The sequence below is a fragment of the Mesoplodon densirostris genome, chromosome 8, assembly GCF_025265405.1.
Source record: "Mesoplodon densirostris isolate mMesDen1 chromosome 8, mMesDen1 primary haplotype, whole genome shotgun sequence".
Lineage (NCBI taxonomy): Eukaryota > Metazoa > Chordata > Mammalia > Artiodactyla > Ziphiidae > Mesoplodon > Mesoplodon densirostris.
The window spans coordinates 89,914,171-89,927,139 of NC_082668.1; the positions used below are offsets into that span (position 1 = coordinate 89,914,171).

The 12,969-nt window shown below is 37.2% G+C and overlaps 1 protein-coding gene across 3 annotated transcripts in view; it reads right to left on the bottom strand.

The window, feature by feature from the left end:
* Window positions 1-12,969, bottom strand: part of METTL8 (methyltransferase 8, tRNA N3-cytidine) — a 77,883-nt gene that overhangs the window by 29,412 nt on the left and 35,502 nt on the right. The window lies entirely within an intron of this gene.

The window sequence follows — 12,969 nt, forward strand, 5'->3', positions numbered from 1 at the left end:
TTTTCACACCAAGGCTAGTAGAATTAGTTCATAATTTTGGAGTGGCCATGAGTCCTATGACTTCAGTTCATATGTCTGCATGTGTGTGTGATTTCATATTCCTTCTATATGTATAGCACAATTGAATGATGATTCCTTGCTTTAGCTTTAAGTTGATGGCAATAACAGTCTAAATAATCATGCATTTGGTTTGGAAAAGTTAAAACACACACACTCTCTCCCCAATCATTTAGCTTGGGTACTAATGTTTCTGAGGTTCCTACTTATAGAAAACTGCTGAATGTGGTGTCACTTCCTATTATAATTTTTAACAATCAGATATAAACCAAAGTACCCAGTGTAAGTTACACAGATAAAATGTTTTTCTGTCTTGGTCATTTACTGTGCATGAAAAAGTGTCATTACAGAAGAAAATTTAAAGACAAATTTAACAAGTGTATTAGGTGCCTAGTGAATTAAAAATAAAATATTGTTAGGTAAAGAGAAGAAATAAAGCTTATTAATTTCACCTTAAAACTATTTCAGTAATCTTTAATTCCATAACAAAGTCATTTTATTACATAGTTAAAATTATATTAATAGAAAGTTAAAGAGAAGAAGTCTTACCTTTCGTTTAAATATCCTAATCAGTTAACAGTTCTTAATTTTTCAAGTTCCCTTCCTGTATTTGTGGATACACACACACATACAAACACTCTTCTACACAGCTACAAAATATTCATAATTATGGCTTAAAACTGCTGTATAGGACTTGTGATTTGCACCATGACAGAGTACCTAGAAATAGGCTTATCCTTCTGCTATAAACAATAATAAAACTGGATAAAATAGTATATAAAGCAATTGCTTTTAGGCACTGGACTACACTTCAGACAGCACAGGACTGTGATCCTTAAAAGAAGAGAAACACAAAAGGTCAGCTCCCACACGTACCCTGGCTTTCTGTCTGGGGCATGTTCTAGACTGTGCTGCAGAGGTAGAGCCCAAGCAGAGCCTGGCTGACTCACTGAGTGGCAGTTTTGTGAGTTGAGAAGGCAGAAATCAAGGTTCAGAGCTGCTGAGATGGTGAGACTTTGTGCAGCAGAATACTGAACAAGAGGGGGTTGGACAAAGGGGAGGGCCCCTGAAGTCTGCATAGGCAGTGCAGTGCAGTGTTTGAAGATACTGGAGTTCTGGCTAAGCCAGAATGGAGAGACCTCTCTGAACACTTCAGGCATTCAGTTAAGACCCCAGATATGCCACGCTATAGGAATAAGAACCACGCTAGAAAAATATCAAAATAATTTCACCTGAACAGAACCTAAAATTAAATCTGACGTGACTAAGAAGATCTGGCAATAATTTAACCACTTGCCAGGAAAAAAACCTCAACACCTTTAAAGGAAGACAACATAATCCAGATTCCACATATCATCCATAATGTCCACCAGATAATCAAAACTTTTAGCATGTGAAGGAGGAGGATAATATATTACCCTTCAGTAAATATATTTTTAATATTCTATATGACAAAATGGGACGCATGCAAAAAGCTGCACACTGAAGTCTGATGACTGACTTGTAGAAAAGTACTTGTATGATTGTTTGCATTGTGAACTAAATTATATGCTTTTTTCATGGAATGCTATTTTTACTTGAAAGAGCAACTGTAGACAAACTATAGCTATTTAGACTTGAGTATTCGGCATCTTAAACGTAAACAAAATGAGCCTATCACTTTAAGAAAAGAAAAAGTATTTGCTGTCAAAGATAAATTTTGTGCTTTCAAGCAAAAATTAGGATTTTGGAAAGGTTGTTTCCACCACCATGAGTTGGATAGCTCCCAATACTTAAGAGATTTTTCCTGATGGGAATAATGGTGTATTAACAAATGTGATTTTCTGAATAATGTATAATGAAATGTGTAATCTGAATCTACATAAAACAGGGAACTAAACTTTCCAAATTATCCATACATGATGTCATAAAATGATGCATAGGTAAAAAAAAAAAATTCAAAATATAAGGTGTGGGCTTCCCTGGTGGTGCAGTGGTTAAGAATCTGCCTGCCAATTCAGGGGGCACGGGTTTGAGTCCTGGTCCGGGAAGATCCCACATGCCACGGAGCAACTAAGTCCGTGCACCACAACTACTGAGCCTGCGCTCTAGAGCCCATGAGCCACAACTACTGCAGCCTGCGCGGCTAGAGCCCGTGCTCCGCAACAAGAGAAGCCACCGCAATGAGAAGTCTGCACACCGCAACGAAGAGTAGTCCCCACTCACCGCAACTAGAGAAAGCCGGGGCACAGCAACGAAGACCCAACGCAGCCAAAAATAAATAAATAAAATAAATAAATTTATTAAAAAAAAAGTATAAGGTGTAACAATGGATTATAATATAGCACAATACCAAAAGTTCATTGATATGGTTTCATATTCCATATTGCTGCTGTTGAGATTTAATGTAGTATCAAGAAAAATATGGGGGGGCTTCCCTGGTGGCGCAGTGGTTAAGAATCCACCTGCCAATGCAGGGGACACAGGTTCGGGCCCTGGTCCGGGAAGATCCCACGTGCCGTGGGGCAACTAAGTCCATGCGCCACAACTACTTAGCTTGCGCTCTAGAGCCTGTGAGCCACAACTAGTGAAGCAAGCAGGCGCACCTAGAGCCCGTGCTCTGCAACAAGAGAAGCCACCACAATTAGACCCCCGTGCACCACAATGAAGAGTAGCCCCTGCTTGCCGCAATTAGAGAAAGCCCACGTGCAGCAACAAAGACCCAACACAGCCATAAATAAATAAACAAACAAATAAATACATATTTTTTAAAAAGGAAAGAAAAATATGGGGAATTCCAGGTGGTCCAGTGGTTAGGACTCCTGTGCTTTCACTGCGGAGGGCCAGGGTTCAACCCCGGGTCAGGGAACTAAGATCCCACAAGATGTGGGGCACAGCTAAAAAAAAAAAGAAAAATATCTAAAATTATCTTAAGACGCTATTATAAAACTCCTCTCTTTTACAAGTATATATCTGTGTGAGGCCAAATTTCCTTCATATAATTCAACCTAAACAACATTACACAAAAGATTAAACGAAGAAGCACATATGAGAATCCAGCTTTTTCCATTAAACCAGACATTAAAGAGACTTACAAACATTTAAAACAATGCACTCCTTGCACTACATTTTTTGTGAGCAAATAGATATTTTCATGAAAATATGTAATTTATGTTAACTTGTAATGAGTTTATTATTGTTTTAAAATGAATTAATATTTTAATGTTCAGTTTCAATCTCTAATACGGAACATATCAATAGATATAATCTGCATAAATAAAAGGTCTTTGGGGTCCTCAATGATTTAACAGTGTACAGGGGTCCTAAGACCAAAATGTTTGAAACTATTGATCTAAAATAACATACAAAAAATAATCAAAAGATGTATAGCCAAAAAGCCAGTAGAGAAAAATAAAAGAACAGATGAGACAAAAAATAAACAGAAATATAACCAGATTGTATTAACTTACACTGCTACCAGGATAGGGTGTTATCTTAAATTTCTCTCTCTCTTTTTCTTACTTTTTTGGTGTTATTTTAGTAGCTCTAAAAAGGTACCAAATTGTTTTGATCTGTATTTCTTTTACTGTTGTATATTTTCCCATATGTTCACATGTACTTCCTTCTGGGTCAATCTTTTATGTCTGTTGCCTATTTATCCATATAACAAAAGGTTTTCATGCTTTTCTAACAATATAACAAATATTCAAATGTTAACCTTGATGTATGGCAGTGGAAAGTAATTTATATTTTCTATGTCTCTTAGTTTTTGTATTAGTAAAATAAATGTAATAGTTCTCAAAACAGTGTACAACTAAGACTATGTACTTTGAAATTATAATTATCCTATTTTATCAAATCTAAGATACCATTATTTTCTGTACAAGTAAGAAAGAAAAAATCACTTCCAATTACAATTGTAAGATGCCATCAATTTTAAGAAATGCCATGACTTCACAGAGCTGTTAATCGGTAAAAAAAATGTCTCAGATGGATAAAATATAGCTGTTATAGGTAAATCAGAGAATAATTGAACTAACTTCAATTAAATCTTTTCTACTATTGACACTAATTTATATTTCTGAGTCCTGGCTTTCCACTTATCTTTTTTGGCCGTAATAAATATTTCAGTTGATTATTTTTATTAGTAAATCATTTTCTTACTTAGGAATGAATGACATACAAAAGACACACAGAAAGAACCAATGCCTTCCCACTTCTGCATACAAGGGATAGAGGTCACAGCTGTTGGAAAAAAAACAATATTTACTTCTCTCATTAGACATTTATTGACAACCTGTATCTATTAGGCACTGGGCTGTGAACTGGGGACATGAAAATGAAGAAGATTTGGTAGAACTCAAAACTGTTAGGAAGATGAGGAAGATTAGTATTATGATGGGCATAATACTAATGTTTATAAAATACGAAGTTTCATCTCTACCCTACTTCTTATCCCCATGTCCATCCCTGAGATAAAGTGTTATCAGTATGATGTGGACCTTTCCAGACATTTCTGTGTATATAAAAACAAAGATATGTATATACTGTAGCACACGTATAGAAATTCCTTAATAAAAATGAGGCCATACTAGAGATACTTTTCTGCAACTTGCTCTTTTTGTTTAATGACATACCATAGCCATCCCTTGATATCAATACACATGGATCTCTCTTATTTTTATTAACTGCTACATTGTTTTCCAATGTATGGATGTAACCATATTTTTTAATGGCTTTATTGAGGTATAACTGACATACAGCACATAGTTAAAGCATATGATTTGATACATTTTGACAAATGTAATATGCATGGAAACGTCACCACAACCAAGTTAATGAATATATCCATTACTCTCAAGTTTTCTGGTGCACCTTTGTAATCCCTCCCTTCCACCCCTCCCCTTCTCGCCACCCCGCCTCCTGCTTCACTAACAACCACTGATCTGTTGTTGGCCTCTAGACTAGTTTGCATTTTCTAGTACAGTAAAAGTAAAGTACATACTCTTTATTTCTAGCTTCTTTTACTCAGCATAATTATTTTGAAATTCATTCATGTTGTTGTGTGTATCAATAGTTTCATTCCTTTTTTATTAGTAGTGTTCATTATATAGATATACCACAATTGGTTTATCCATTTACTTGATGGACATTTGGCTTGTTGCCAAGTTTGGCTATTACACATAAAGCTGCTATGAACAATCATGCAAAAGTCTTTGTATGCTTTCTTTTCTCTTGGATAAATATCTAGGAATGGAATGGCTGAACCATATAGAGGTTGTATGTTTAATTTTTTAGGAAACTGCCAAGCTGTTTTCCAAAGTGGTTACACCATTTTACATTCCCACCAGCAGTGTATGAAAATTCCAGTTCCCCTACATCTTCACCAACAGTATTGGTACAATATTTTGAACTTTAGCTATTCTAATAAATGTTTGGTAGTATTTCATTGTGACTTTAATTTGCACGTCCCTCATGACTACTGATGTTTGAGCATCTTTTCATATGCTTGTTATCTGTGTATCTTCTTCGGTGAAGTGTCTGTTCAATATTTTGCCCATTTCTATTGGGTTGTTTGTTTAACGAATTTTGAGAGCTTTTTATATATTCTGATTTTATTCTGTCTTTTATCAGTCAGAAAAATAAACAAACTATTGATATATGCAACAACATGCATAAACCTAAAAATAATGATCCTTAGTAAAAGAGGCCAGAAAAAAAGAGAGTATAGGGCTTCCCTGGTGGCGCAGTGGTTGGGAGTCCACCTGCTGATGCAGGGGACATGGGTTCGTGCCCCGGTCCAGAAGATTCCACATGCCGCGGAGCGGCTGGGCCCATGGGCCATGGCCGCTGGGCCTGGGCATCCGGAGCCTGTGCTCCGCAACGGGAGAGGCCGCAGTGGTGAGAGGCCCGCGTAATGTTAAAAAAAAAAAAAAAAAAGAGTATATATTGTGATTTCCTTTACATAAAATATTGGAAAATGCAAACTAATCCATTGTGCATGCTATGTTCTTTCTCCCCTCCTTCCTTCTTTCCTCTCTGGTTTGTTGGCAGATAAATTCTCTTGACACTAAACCTTACTCAGGTTTATCTTCCTCTGCAAGCTTAGTTTGAAGGCTGGGTATTATGTATCCTCTGCACCTTTCTGTAATCTGAGGGTGTCAGAGGTGGGGGAGAAGGGGGAACTCCACTGGGTAGTTGGCAGCCTTTATTTTATGAGGGTCTGGGTCTGCCTTGTTTTTTTTTTAAACACATATTTATTTATTTATTTATTTATTTATATTTATTTATTTTTTGTGTGTGGTATGCGGGCCTCTCACTGTTGTGGCCTCTCCCTTTGCGGAGCACAGGCTCCGGACACGCAGGCTCAGCGGCCATGGCTCACGGGCCTAGCCACTCCGCAGCATGTGGGATCTTCCCAGACCGGGGCACGAACCCGTGTGCCCTGCATCGGCAGGCGGACTCTCAACCACTGTGCCACCAGGGAAGCCCTTTTTTTTTTTTTTTTTGGAGATTTATTAAGTCCTATCTATGCTAGGTTTCACTTATCTAGTTAGGATGTGTCCTATTCCTATGGGGGTTTCCTTTGGGCTTTGGATAGTTTCAATTCAGCATGGAACTCTGGAAAATGGTGAGTCCCATGATTTTCCCTGCTCTACTAAGACCTCAAATTCTTCTGTGATAGGTAAGAACATTTATTTTCAAGGGCTCTTTCTCAACATTTGCCAGGGCTGCCTAATGAGTATTAGTAATGATTTGTCAGCTGACCTTTCCCTAGTACTGCTTCTGAGGGATAAAGATAGGGTTAGGAGCCACTCTGAGCCACACATGAATCTATAGTTTCTTTCCTTGGTCACTAATTGTCTATGTATGATCAGTATGAACTCATGTAGTTGCTGTTGGCATAGTTTTTGCTTGCTTTTACTACTTCTTATTCATTTTGTTGGAGGAGGAATACTTTGTTTTTCAGATTCATTCCATCTTCTTTACCTGGAGGACTCAAGCTTATTAGTGAAACAGACTAGAGCTCCTTTAGAGCAGTGATCATCTGCTGTTCCTCTCTTGAGTACTGCTCTGAACCTAGCCCAGTGATGGGTACATGTCAATATAACAAAAATGCTAAGGAGGGCTTCCCTGGTGGCGCAGTGGTTGAGAGTCCGCCTGCCGATGCAGGGGACACGGGTTCGTGCCCCGGTCCAGGAAGATCCCACATGCTGCGGAGCGGCTGGGCCCGTGAGCCATGGCCGCTGGGCCTGCGCATCCGGAACCTGTGCTCCGCAATGGGAGAGGCCACAACAGTGAGAGGCCCGCGTAGCGCAAAAAAAAAAAAAAAAAAAAAAAAAAAGCTGAGGAAAAAAGATATCATTTCATGTTCTATAATGGTTAACTCTAGGTGTCCTGAACAACAGAGCCTGATTAATTCTCCTAAAATACTTCTTTTGTCACACCATTTACCCAGTTTCAAAATGTGAAACCTCTCTTCCAAGTGGGCTGGTCTATTTGCTTGCTTTTGTACACGAAATATACCTCATGTACAATGCAGATCTTTGCTCATGCTCATGTCTAGAACAAAATGGTTTTCACTATTTAAATCCTCCTCATCCTTCTGAGCCCAGGTTAAATCCTACCTACTCTATGAAATCTTATTGACTTTCTTACATCCCCATCTCAAAAATCTCTTCCTATTCTGAAGACTATTCCTATGGTCTTCACTGTCTTCACTGTATGACCCTGCATAGTCCTCTATACTGTTTATTTATTCATTGGTATATATCTCAACTCTCCATCTTATAATAATAACAAGAATGATGCCTTTTAGGGAGCTTACTACTACTAAGTGTTTTACATATTTATTTCCTTTAATACTCATAACACCTCATGAAAAAAACTTGCTCAAATTCCTACAGCTGGAAAGGGGTAGAGTCAGGGCTTAAATTCAGATTTTTTGGGTTCTGAAGCCCATGTTTAGCTATGATATTTTTAAATTTTATTTTTTATTTATTTAATTTTATTTTTTATAGCTACGATATTAACTCTCAGTCCAGCTGTAAATTTCGAGTAGACATGAACTGGATCTCCTATTTCTCTACATTGATTCACTTATTCAAACAAACTTATTGGGTGCCTATAATATAGAGAATATAGCAATGAAACAGATATAAGCTAAGTTCTTCTCTGAAGAGTCATACAATCTAATAATGAAGATAAAACAGATACATAAGTAACTAAAGTACATGTTAGGAAATGGTAATAATAATAATACAGCTAATTCTTATGTGTTGCTTATTTATCATGTATATACAATTTATATTATAATATATATATACACTAATTCAATCCTTACAACAACTCTATGAGGTTAATATTACTATTATTATCCCATCTTAGAGATGAGGCACAGAGAGATTAAGTAACTTCCTAAAGTTAGACATGTAGACTGCCTCTTTTAACATCTAGATTGCCTCTCATGACAAATTATTGTATAAAGAAAATTCAGACTATATAGTAAGAAAGAATTCTTGATACCTGAACTCTATTGGGATACTGGAAACAGTCAACTATTTAAATGGGTTATGTAATAGAAAGTCATGTTCCAGGATATAGGTCTTACCTTGGATCTAGAGAATCACTTAGCTCAGTGTTTTTAAATTAAAGGTCATGACACTTTTAGTGAGTCATGAAATCAATTTAGTTAGTCCATCTACATTTAAAAAGAGAAATAAACAAAAATGGAGCAGAAAAGAACAAATGGAAGCTATGAGTGCATGTCTTACATGGTAAAACTGCATAGGAAACTTCTGTTCCTGTTTCATATATGTGCATGTGTTATACATACAGGTACTGTTCCATGATGTAAACTATTCTCCTTACTGTGGGTCTTGCCAAAAAGCTTGAAAGCTGCTGGCCTAGCTGATTTAGTCGTATGATAATACAAGTGCTTACTGCTTCCTTATAAATTTCAGGGATCCCCTGAAAAGTTCTTATACACTTAAACCAGGAGCAGCATGGAATAAGGAATGATTTTTCCAAGTAACTGTGTAATTTGCTCAATACAGACAGATGTCTGGGCCATGTCTCATAAGCACTCTGAATATAGTTTCATGTCAGTGCCCCCCAAACTGATAAATGTAGTAAGTATAATTAAAAGTCTATAAGTGGAATACAAAATGATTTAGTCACTGTGGAAAAGTTTGGCGGTTCTGCAAAAAGTTAAATGTAGAATTACCACATGACCCCACAGTTCCACTCCTAGGTAACTCAAACAAGTACATGTACACACATGTTCACAGCAGCTCTGTTCACAAGAGCCAAAAGGTGGAAATAGCTTAAATGTCCATCAGTGAATGAGTGGATAAACCAACTGTGGTATATACACACAATGGAATACTATTCTGTCATAAAAAGGAATCAAGTACTGATACATGCTACAATATGGATGGATCTCCAAGACTTTATGCTAAGGGAAAGAAGCCAGACACAGAAGATCACATATTGTATAATCTCATTTACACGAAATATGCAGAAGAGGTAATTCTCTAGAGACAAACACAGATTGGTGGTTGCCAGGGGCTGGGAACTGTAGTATGAGTGTAAGAGGCCTAATGGATAAGGGATTTTACTTCAGAGTTATGGAAATGTTTTGGAACGATGCTGGTTGCACAAAATCGTGAATGTAATTAATGCCACTCAACTGTTCACCTAAAATGGTTAATTTTATGTTATGTGAAATTCACTTAACTAAACTATTAAGAATTAAGAGCCTATAGGCAGACGTAAATACTAGTAATATCCAGAATCTGGAGGGCAAATATTACTCAGGATATAGAAACTGAAGAAAAAGGGTATTTTTATTTTTTCTCAAAAAATTTTTAACAAGAGGTTCATGTATAGAGTAAATAGTTCTTATTTAACTAGACTAGAGGCTAAAGGGAAAAATGAACTGTACACAATTCTGATCAACATCTCTGAGAGAAAACTGACACGTACTTGTTAAGAAACTTCTTAAAAATCAAAATTCAGCATGAGGAGACATTATTCTTAAATATAAAGGAGGAAATAAGGAAGGAAGTGAGAACTTTTAGACAGAACTTTGGACTTGAAGTAAGGAGAAAGTAAACCAGTCTTCTGGTTTTCAGTTTAATTTACTTATCTTCTCTTCAAGCAAAAAAATGGGGGGACCTGGGGTGGGGGACGTGGGGAGGTGATGTGAAGCAACTACTTTCCTCTTCCCTTGGAGAAAATTATTATTTTTTTATTATTACAGTATGTATCTGCTTTGGAGAGAGTTCACTAGAGGTATCCTGCACAGGCAGGGTAACTTCTTTGGGGGTATGCTATGGAGGAGGATGGCTGTAGAGATCAGATCAAGGTTTTTCAAACTCTGGTCAGCTGAACCTTAAAGGTCCTCTAGGCTGCTAGAGGGAGGGAGGGGTGGGAGAGGAAAAGGGAAGTGGAGCTGTCGATGCCCCAAGCCTCTATGACCACTTCACTTCACTCAGAGTAGGTTTGTCTTTACCTTTTAAATATTGGGATTCTATGTTAAGCGTTCACTTGGGAAAAAAATTCTGCTAAAGTTTGAAACCACTGGACTGCATCAAGGATTCCTAAACCTGGTAGCTCAACAGAATTACTAAAAGAACTTTTTCAAATTACAAATTCCTGGGCCATACCTCAAGGGATTCTTGTGCAGCAGCCCTAAGCTAGACCACAGTATTTGAGAGGCACTGAAGCAGATGACCCTTGCTTCCCTGACAGCCTATGACAAAACAGAACTTAAATGGGCAGGCAGGAACCCTGGGCAAAAAAGCTAGTGATAGCAAATGGAAAAAGAGATGTAGACAACTAAATCACTAGAGTCTACTGACAAAAATCAAAAACAAAACAAAACAACTGGCAAATGAGGAGCTTGCCTAGGACCAGAAGTTCCTCTGGAGGTTTAACTGTTTGACAATTATCTCACAGCCTGTTATAACTGTCCAAATTGGTGATGATAGTCAAAATGGTTTAACTTAGCAACTGTCCAAGAAAGTATTATGTCGGCCACACATGTAATTTAAAATTTTCTCATAGCCATGATAAAAAAAAGTGAAAAGAAAGGAAATTAATTTTAATAATATACTGTAATTCAACATATCCAAAATAATATCATTTTAACATTTATTGAATAATTAAGTACAAAAATTATTAATGATAGACTTTACCTTTTACTTGTATTAAGTCTTCAAAATGTTACAGCACATCTCAATTCAGACTAACCAGGTTTCAAGTGCTCAAAAACCATATGTGGGTAGTGGCCACCATATTGTATAGTGCAGGACTAATTAATAAAAAGTCAATCTATTTCCTTTTAAAATTGATATTCTGTTGCAATATAAACGCAGAAAGTCTATGAATTACTTTCCCAGCCCTAGAGGTCCTGCTCCCAAGGCTAGTCAGATAACAATCTTATCTGCAGATATTATACCCAACCTCACATCTTCAGCCCTGACTGCTCTCTCTTCCTAGCAGTGGAGTCTATGTTCTGGACATTTTTCTCAGGATGTCCCTCTCTCAAAACCTATTCAAAATATCTAAAATTAAATGCACCATCTTTATTCCAAAATAAAAAATCAATTTACCTCTTATTTTGTCAAATTCCTATATCTGTTATGAGCACTCATATACAAGTCTTTATGTGGACGTATGTTTTCATTTATTCTGGTAAATACCTAGGAGTGGGTGGAATTGCTGTGTCATATGGTAAGTGTATATTTAACTTTATAAGAAACCACCTGTTTGACATAGAGAACAAACCAGTGGTTACCGGGGTAAGAGAGAAGAGGGAGGGGCAATATAGGGGTAGGGAATTAAGAGGTACAAACTATTATGTATAAAATAAGCTACAAGGATGAGAATATAGCCAATATTTTATAACTATAAATGGAGTATAACCTTTAAAAATTGTGAATCACTATATTTTATACCTGTAACTTATATAATATTGTACATCAACTACACTTCAATTTAAAAAAAGAAGATAAACCACCCGTTTTTCTTCTATTATATTTTTAAAAAAATCAATTTACCTCTTGATTTTTCTATTTATTTATTTTTTTTGCACCTTTAAAAGAAATTTATTTATTTATTTATGGCTGTGTTGGGTCTTCGTTTCTGTGCGAGGGCTTTCTCTAGTTGCGGCAAGCGGGGGCCACTCTTCATCGCGGTGCGCGGGCCTCTCACTATCGTGGCCTCTCTTAGTGCGGAGCACAGGCTCCAGACGCGCAGGCTCAGTAGTTATGGCTCACGGGCCTAGTTGCTCCGCGGCATGTGGGATCTTCCCAGACCAGGGCTCGAACCCGTGTCCCCTGCATTAGCAGGCAGATTCTCAACCACTGCGCCACCAGGGAAGCCCCAATTTTTCTATTTCTATTAGTCATCTAAGATCAAACCTTCAGAGTCAAATGTTTCCTTTTCCTTTATTCTACAGAAGCACCAAGTTCTATTTTTTTCTTCCCTTACAATCTCTCTTATTTGCCCTCTTCTGCTTCTAGTTCTACCTGCTGATCCATCCTTATACTGTTATCCAAATACTTATACTTAATATACCATGTATAATGAATGCCATTTCTCTTTAGTGGCTCTGTAATACCTTTCACTTTAGGTGTGAATTTAAGACCACACACAATCTTGCTCCTACCCCACACCTGGCCTATTACCATTCCAACCTTATCATTTACCAATCTCCTAGAAGAGCCTTTATTTTAGGCAAACTATCCTGTTCTCCTGAATATGCCTTATACTTTCTCATCTAGGTGGATATGACTATCTACCCACCTAGAATGCCCTTACTCCAGCTTTACCTATCTATTATTCCACAAATATTTATGTGTCAGGCACCATACTGGGTACTAGAGAAAGAATAAATATCTCAGTTTCCCCACTTAAACCTGCCTT